A 9,703-nucleotide genomic window follows, 5' to 3' on the forward strand; every position below is an offset into this window, starting at 1 on the left:
AATGATAACCGTGGGATTGAGTTTGTTGGTGTTGGTGAGATAAAGAAGAAGATGTTGGTGATAAATACAAAACGGCTAGCATGGGTTTAGTCAGTACTGCATCGGCGTTCTTTGGATTTTGAAATTGAACGTTTTCGAGTACGTTATAAGCATGCTTTATTTGTTGATCGATGGATTGAGGTGAGGCAAGATTAAGTTTACTATAGTTTAATGATCACCAGAAGTTATTTTTTAACGAATTCTAACGAGGAAAAAAAAACCTAGGTTAACGGAAGAGGTAACTACTCAGGATTGTTAGTGATTATAATGAAGAAGATGATGATGAATTAGGCCAGCTTTGATCAATTCAACGAGGAAGTTGTAGTTGATGATCTCTTATAAGTTTAGGCTGCTATACAATATTACACAATTTTTTTTTGCAAATATTCATATGCAATAAAAAAATAAAAAATACAAATGCATAAAGTAAAAATATACTAAAATAGTATGAATATGTTACCAAGTTTATCCATCCATGAATAGTTTTTTGATATCGTTTTTATATACAAAAAGATATGCAGTCGGAAAGATGTAAAAGTTAAAAAATCAGGCCATAAATATACTAAAATTTAAGCACATCATTTTTCTTCAAATGTTTGAAAATTAACAAAATTGTAAATATATAAACCGATTTAGGTTTTTTTAAATCTTGAATTAAAATTTTGCGTATGTTTTTGAAAATGTGAGAGAATGTTAAAGAAAAGAAGTTTAATCCGTATAAAGAATTTCAAAATTTGTAATATGGGTAGACAAATATTCTCTCATATTATAATTATTCAAGTTATAGTCATGCGTACATCAAAGTAGGAGCTGATAAGATTAGGGATTTTATGAGTTGGCTCAACTCATCTTTTGTGAGTATATCTAGCTTGTATTCCATGCTTAGAAAGCGATTTTATGATTTTGTTGATCTTTAGTTTGTTATATCATTTATTTTATTTGTTTCCTTTATTTCATCTTGTCAGATGTTTGTTTCAATTTTCCAAAAATTATCTCATGGTGCATTCCTAATTTTCTCTCTCTTTCTAGTCTTATAATTCCCTACTTTTGGTATGTAGCGCTAATTTTATATGTTTTGCAGGTCCTCTTAATCATCATGGAGAGTATCCGGTATTAGACCTTGTAAGCTTTTTGTTTACTTCTCTAGTGATAATATTGCCGTATCATGCAATATCCCAACCCATATTGAACACATTGACGACTTATCAGAGTATGTCGAAGTTTGATATCGAGTGGCTTACACCGATTCAGATTTTTCACTTATTATCGATTCGAAAGTTGATTCTCAAGATGTCAGCAAGATCAAGAGTGACAATATCCGGACGATTGAACCATGATTCTGAAACTAGGCAAGTTATTGATGTTCCTTTTAATGGAGATGTGGTGAACCAATCTGTTCAAATACCTGCAAATCCTCCATAAATGACTCCTACTAAGTAAGAATCGAAAAATCCACCAATTATTTTGTCATTAGATTGAAAAAATAGGTTCGATTGATGGTTTTAGGGTTTTCAAAAATGGTTTTCTGAAACGTTTACGGATGGGATATCATATCGTCCTGGCCGTAATGTATATCTAACGGTTGGGACGTCAAGAACTCCAAGCCGTTAATGTCTCACGCGGTTAGGAAAATTTGAGATCCCAACCGTGAAATAATTTTACGGATGGGATTTTCCCAGCCGTAAGTCGTCTTGTGTTTGCAGAGTAAAATTGGGTGATGAGTATTTCGGCTGGGAGTTTCCTCACCGTAATTAAATTTTCCTAATTGTTATTTATATTTTCCAGCCGATACTATGTTTACGGTTAGGTGGTGTCACACTTCCCGGACGCAATTTGTCAAACGGATGGGTGGTTTGCATGATTCTTAGACGAGAATATGTTTACGGTTAGGAAGTCTCACTTTTCCAAGCCGATAGTTTGTAAAACGGATGGGTCGTCTGTTGTTTCCTAACCGTAATTTTATTACTCCGTGTGAATTGCTCCTATCTTCTGATATGTTTTTCATCATATTTAGGAACCCTGAAAAGGAGAAAGAACACCAGGAACTACCAATGTGTGATATTTCTACGATAATGGTACGTAAGATAAGTATATGATTCTTTTTTTTGTATACGTTTCTCAAATTATGTACCACTATTAATTGAATGATGTGGAAATGGGTCAAGCGAGCTAAGTGGATTGCCAGGAGACTGATCCGTAACATTGACGAGGTTTTATATTTGGATTGCGACCAACAAAAAACACTTCTTCTCAGTCTTCAAGAGTTACATAATCCAACGAAGGATGATCTCTATACTAACGACAAGGATGATTGGACGAGTGGTTCCCAAACTCCCCACAGTTCTTCACCATCTTCAAAGGATATTCTCAAGATTGTTGGTCGTAGTGGATGATTGTTTTATGTACTTGTTTAAGTAATTCCATCTTTTCATTATGAAGATTTACTTTTAGCATGTTTTAGGTTATGGATTTGGGTGATTTCGTTTGTTTTAAATAATGGGATACTAACTTACCTTGAATGAATAGATACTAGTGTTTTGATTATTAATTTATCAGATTCTTGTTTAAGTATAACGAAGTGCAATTTGATACTGACAATCCGGGGAGAGTTACGGCTAACATTTATAGCCGAAATGTGATTAACGGTTAGGTGTTTCAGCCGTAATGGAGTAAAATTTGATACTGATAATCCAGGGAGAGTTACGTCTAAGATTTATAGCCGAAATGGGATTAACGGTTAGGTGTTTCAGACGTAACGGAGTAAAATATGATACTGACATTCCAGGGAGATTTACGACCAGGATTACCAGCCGTAAATTGGATGTACGGCTAGAATTACCATTCGTAAATCTGTCAGGGCCCAGAAAAACGGCTAGGATTCCTAGCCGCAAACTTGTTCACGACTTGATGTTTCAGCCGTAATTCGGCGAAAAGCTCACTTGGGTGATTACGGCTAGGTCGTGTCAGTGTATAACCTGGCTGTAAGAACCTCTAAATAACCACATTTATATCAAACTATCATTGTAAACACATAATAAGAGTAAAATTAGATTGTTCATTTATAATGAGTGATTCAAAATACATAGGTTCACACCTCATTGTTATCATATTATCATTTTAATCATCACCCTACAAAAATATTGTTATCATATTATCACTAACTTTCACAATACATATGTTCACACCACATTTACTCATCATCGGAACTCATTAGTAGACAAGGGTCATCCCTCAAAATCTGTAATGCATCCCACAATTGAAATCTTTCCTCGAACCTATGACACCAACCCAATGGTATTTCACCGTCACCACCGTCTCCCTTCCTTAATGGAGGTAATGGGCATCCATCTTTCAATTGGAGGCCGATATAATGGTTCATGTTCAAAAACCCCATGATGACTATCTTTGGTGATTCTTCTTCGGTAAAAATACGTCTTGTTGGTGTGTATGTAACACTATGTGCATAGGAGATGGAATGAATAACGCAATGAAATCTACTCGCCACATATTGGCATTCTCATCCAATATTCACTTGTCAATGTAGTGTTTCTCATTAAACGCCATTCAAATGCTTTGAACTCCTCGTTTAGCACGGCCTCCGTGTCATTTATTTCGAATTCATCATTGGCTTGTAGAAATCGGGGAAACCACGTAGTTCAAGCAAACACTTTTTCCTTACATAAGTAATTTTGTCGTCACCCCATTCTTTTGCCTCCTCAAAAGGTCCAAGTTGATCTACGAACACATGGTAACCACAATTTCCGTCCCCCTCAACATAGTCGGTGGACTTGACGTACTCATGAATAAATTGTGGTAAAAAGTGCATATAATTTTTGTATATCGTGTAAGTAGGTCGGATATAATTACCTTCCTCATCTATAGGGGGTGATTTCATCTGACCTACATCCAAAAAAACCGTCTCTTTCTCACCACTGACAACTCTTTGTAGTGTGATTTGCGATGGTTCGACTATCGGTGCTTTTCCTTTGACATCATTACCTCGACTTCTCGCTAATTGCTTAATACCAACCGCACCACCAACTTTTTTTTGGAAACTACTAGCTTTTTTTGTTGTTGAACCTTGTCGGGATGGAACAACCGGGTCTTTACTTTTGACTCCACTATCAACTTTTCTTTTTGAACTTTCTTGGGGCCTTTTACCTTCATTTCACTAGCTCGGCTTGGTCCTCCTATTTCCATTTCCTTTCGTTTAAGTTTGTACAACTCGTTCAACTTCTCAAAACCTGAAAGATCTCTTCGCATTGAAGGAGTCAATTGTGGACCCTCTTGAACCTTTTTCTTAGCTTCTGCCCTATCCTGTTTTCCAACATTTTAGTTTTCAAGCGTGCAACAGATATTAAGGTTGCAAATTGCAACCTTTTTCCGTTGCACATTAGACAAATACGTTGGTCAAATACTAGATAGTGGATAAGAAAAAGGAAAAAAAGGACGCGCTCGTACCTTAATTAAATGACTGAGGGCTTGAATGTCCGTAGAAAATACCTTTTTATTAACCTAATTCTTTTCTTCTATTATCTTATCCGTTTCTCCAAAAAAAAAAATATCTAGTTCTCTTTTCGTTTCTTCTCTTCATTTTTGCTGAAACCTAACTAGATCTTTAAAAATCAAAAGCGATTTTTCTGAAAATTAACGGAGTTTTTGAGATATCTCATACAAATCTGATTTGTGAGATGGGTTTTGGTAAGATTGAGTTTAAGCTGTTCATTTTTTATTTTTTCAGATGTTGGTTTTAATTGAATCTGATTTATGAGATTTCTTAATAACTTATCTCACAAATCAAAACCCATATAAAATCAGCGACAAAGCAACAATTTTTTTGTAACAGTTCCATTGTAACAGCTGATTTGCAACACCAATAAACTGTTGCAAACAGTCTGTTTTATTACTTTTCACTCTTTTAATCATCTTTTGAGACACAAACACACATTTTGAGATCATGATTAATATGGGGAGTTAAACCCCATTGCTGAGGCGATAGAGGAAGCTATTTTTCCAACAAAAAATGGTATATTCTATTTTATCTTTTCATTTGCTATAATTATATGATTATTTGCCTTGAACTATTATTGAATATGATTTTTATTTGAGTGATTGTGATCTATTTTGATGGAATCTGCTTAGTTTTAAGACTTTTGATGCTTCATACTTGGTATTTACAATTATTACTTTTGAAAATCTACTTGTTGCAATATTTTAGAATCAAATTAAAACAAGAAAATTGCACAAATATAAGTATTGGTTTAATCACTTTGAACTTGGAAAATAGTGGAATCTTAGCCTCAGTGTTTCTTTTAGTATTGATATCATCTTTGATTGAGTTTGCTATAATTTTTAGTGAGTTTTTGATATTAGAATTTAAGTCTAATTAATATCCTTCACAAGTCTGAGAATCGAACCACTTTTACCACTATCTACAAATCACATCATGCAGCTGAACTGAAATGCAGAGAAAGTATGGAATTGTGGAGTTGCTGCTCTGAGATGGATGGAGGATATGAAGGATAAGGAAATGGTGATTCTGCTGAGAACGGTCTAGAGGAAAGCATTGCCTTTCCTTCCACTTTGGTACAGCCTTTTCCTTCCACTTTTTGTTTTAAGCTGCAACCATTAAATGCTTGTTTCTTGTTTTAAGCTGCAACCATTAAATGCATGTTTTTGTTTTAAGTTGCACCACCAAAAATGAAAATACTGATGACGTTGAAAAGAAATCAGGATGGATTTTGTGTTGGTGGTGTATGGAACAGATGCTGATAACTCTTCTAAGGATACTACTGCCCAAGTCATTGAGGATCTCCTAGCAATCAGGGGTTGGGCAGAACAAATGATTAAATAAGAACAAAAGAGACTAGGATGGATTTTTTGGTTTATAAGAACTTGTGTAACATCTGAAAATCTTCATGTTTTATTTGTGTATGTAGGTGGTTATGATATACTGGGCAGAATAAAAGAGCAAGTAACATCTGCAATAGATGCGTGCCAAGCGTTAAAGTTGGATGGGCTTGTTATTATTGGAGGTAAGCTGTACTTCCCATTGATGATTAAATGATCATTGAATAGGATTTTCTAACGTATGTGCCATCTGTCTATGAAAAAGGGGTCCTATCCAATACTGATGCAGCACAACGAGCCATAAACTGATGCCAGGTTTTCTTTCGCATTAATTATCGACTCTGTTCTACGGAAACTCTATGCTTTTCTTGAATATCTAATTGTGTAAAAATGTGATACCTTCCCATGTTTGTAGAAATGACCCAACGAGCTCTCTGATTGGAACCCCACTGATGGTAAAAATTTGATTTGTTTTACGATACCAACATGAGTTTTACCATCCATGTTTGATCCATACTTGTTGTGCAATATTATTTTGAATCATCTCTTCTTAACTGTACTGAGCATTTTTGTTTCTTCTCGGCATTTATAACTAGTCTGATTTCATGGAAATTCCACATTTTTGTAAATGCTAAATTTCCCCTTGATTATGTTAGAATTGTCCCAAGTCCTTGGATATGCATTTGTCGCCAGTTTGACTAGCTTTTGTAGCTAATGGTCTAGACTTTTTTTGGTGAAACAACCCCGCCACCGCCAGCACATATTCTCCCTCATATATATGCGGAAGCTCAACTTAATAGCTTCTCTTTCCTTTTCAGTCTTCCCGACGAGGCAGTGATGATTTCATGTAAAGTACGAGTTGGGTTTTGGGACTTGGGATAAATCCATCGTCAACTTAGGATGGTCTTGTGAAAAATGTAAGTATCATCATCATCCTTGCTTAGGTAACCAAATCTCCAGCCATGTGGGAGATTGTTGTCAGTCATCTTATGTATTCAAGTTTGAAGGGCACTGATTGGTTTTTTGGGTTGACGTTGACCATTATAATTGGTTCTTTTAGGTGGTGTCAGGATATCAGAAAAGACCAGGTTTCCAACAAGTCTCTTCTAAAAACAGTTTTCAGTTATCTCTATCTTCACTTCATTCAAGATTTTTATCTAGAAGTGGGATTCACGCGATGCAATTAGAAGATGTGTATGGAGATCACACATATGAGGAAGGGTTAACAATTGGATTTCGTGTTTCAGTTTCTTTTAACATATTTTTCTTTTTGTTGTTTAGGTATGGTGGGAAATGAACTGCAATTGGATTGGCATCAACTTGTGTACAAAAAAAACTTACTGGGTAATTACTGATTCCATGTTTCTTACAGGACTTCGGTTTGTTGCGCGTGCGAGAGAGCTTATGGACTCTGGTTTGTTGCAGGACCAATTGGAATAATGGCCTGGATCAATGGTTGCAGTTGCAGTTGGAGCTCTTGATGACTAAATCATGGACTTGTTCTTCATTACAAAACCACTGTAAGTATTTCTCATTCTTCTTTTCTCCAATTGATAGTTTTTTGTAATTTCATCCGTATATGGTATAACATCTTAGTTTTGTTTGTTTTTAACATAGGTTGGTATGCTTATGGTCATGCAGTTGCAGTTGCAATTAAAGATAGGTTTGTCTGTCGCGTTAAGTTCTCTTACTTCCTTGCAACAATAACTTCATAACTGCTCCAGTTTATTGGGTGTGTCATCTCTTCTAGTTTTTGCTTACTTCCAACATCTAAGTATACATTTTTTATGTTAGCAGGTTATTCGAATGATGCATTTTTTGATCGAAAGGCTGGAGAATAAAGCAGCGCAAAGTTTTGTAAGTTTCTATGTAGGAAGTTAGTACGTTTCTATGTATTCCCTTAGAAATTTAGAACAGTCAACAAAAAAATTGGTACTTAGAAGAATTTGTGTACTGAACAAAAAAAAATTGTACTTACAAGAGTTTGTGTTCTTTTTTGACATGAATTGGTTGAATGTGGTGTGAAATGATTGTTGAATGTAATATAAATTGATTGTTGAATGTGGATGATGGATGGCATGAAAGGTGATGCAGGGTATAGAAATTCCGGCTTATTTCCGGCAGAAAATGAACTGTCGGTCAGCCTGGACCTGGTTGACCAATTTTGACCAGGTCAAGGTTGACTGGCAGTAATTTTTTTGCTTTTACAAAAAAGTTTGTAACGGCTCTAAGTTGTAAAAATCTGCCACGTAGTAACGTCTCTAAGCTGTTACAATCTGCCACGTAGTAATGGCTCAAAGCTGTTACGCCAGCTTGTTACAAAAACAATTCGTGACGGCTCACAGCTGTTACGAGGGCCGTTACAACCCAGATTCGTAACGGCCACAAAGTCGTTACGAAAAGAATGTAACACCCAATTTTGCAACAGGCGGGAGCCGTTACAACTCTTTTTAGTAACGGTTTTTTCTGTTTCTAATCCCAGAATTTGGTGTAGTGCGTGTTCGCTTCTCGTGCGATGCGGTAGATTTCTATTTTATTTTGTCGAGGTTAAATAACCGATTCCGTGCTTCTCTTCTACCAATATTCGGGTACATCCTAGATCAAGATGATGCCACCTTTATCTGTTGATAATTAGCTACTACATATATCCCATTCCTTCCACTCGTGCAATTGGCACGATGGGAGGGAACCGCTTCACCTTTTGTAACTGTCACCGGCCCCATGATCTCCCTTGATGCCACGTTCTCCATTGACTCAACTTTATTACCTTTCCCACCTTCTCAGCCGGTTACAATTCTCTTCGATATAAATGCAGACTCACAACCCTAAATTCTCTACTTTGTTGTTTATTCCTCTCTCTGCATTCAACACCCAATATTCTAATATTTCTTCGGATCTCGAATATTCTCAGCAACTTCGAAGATTATACACTCTTCCACCAAATGTCTTGTTCTTTTGATGCCGCCATTACTCTCGCTTTACTGTCTTCATCATCATCGATGTCCTCATCATTGTCTTCATCATCGTCGCTGCCTTTATCACTGTCTTTATCATTATCCTTTGTATTCATCTTTAATGGCTTCATCAACTCCATCCATGACAGAGAAAAGGTGCGTAAGTTATACATTTTTTGACGAAGATAATGTTCATGTTGACTCGTTGTTACTGTTGATGATCATTCTCTTCATGATCATCGCGCTCTTGATTTGATCCTTTCTTATCAAACTCATAAAATCACAATATATGTCTTGATCTAACACTAACTTGGAAAGCGATTTCTCATTCTTAACTTAAATGATAACCGTGGGATTGAGTTTGTTGGTGTTGGTGAGATAAAGAAGAAGATGTTGGTGATAAATACAAAACGGCTAGCATGGGTTTAGTCAGTACTGCATCGGCGTTCTTTGGATTTTGAAATTGAACGTTTTCGAGTACGTTATAAGCATGCTTTATTTGTTGATCGATGGATTGAGGTGAGGCAAGATTAAGTTTACTATAGTTTAATGATCACCAGAAGTTATTTTTTAACGAATTCTAACGAGGAAAAAAAAACCTAGGTTAACGGAAGAGGTAACTACTCAGGATTGTTAGTGATTATAATGAAGAAGATGATGATGAATTAGGCCAGCTTTGATCAATTCAACGAGGAAGTTGTAGTTGATGATCTCTTATAAGTTTAGGCTGCTATACAATATTACACAATTTTTTTTTGCAAATATTCATATGCAATAAAAAAATAAAAAATACAAATGCATAAAGTAAAAATATACTAAAATAGTATGAATATGTTACCAAGTTTATCCATCCATGAATA

Source organism: Papaver somniferum, chromosome 2, assembly GCF_003573695.1.
Source record: "Papaver somniferum cultivar HN1 chromosome 2, ASM357369v1, whole genome shotgun sequence".
NCBI lineage: Eukaryota > Viridiplantae > Streptophyta > Magnoliopsida > Ranunculales > Papaveraceae > Papaver > Papaver somniferum.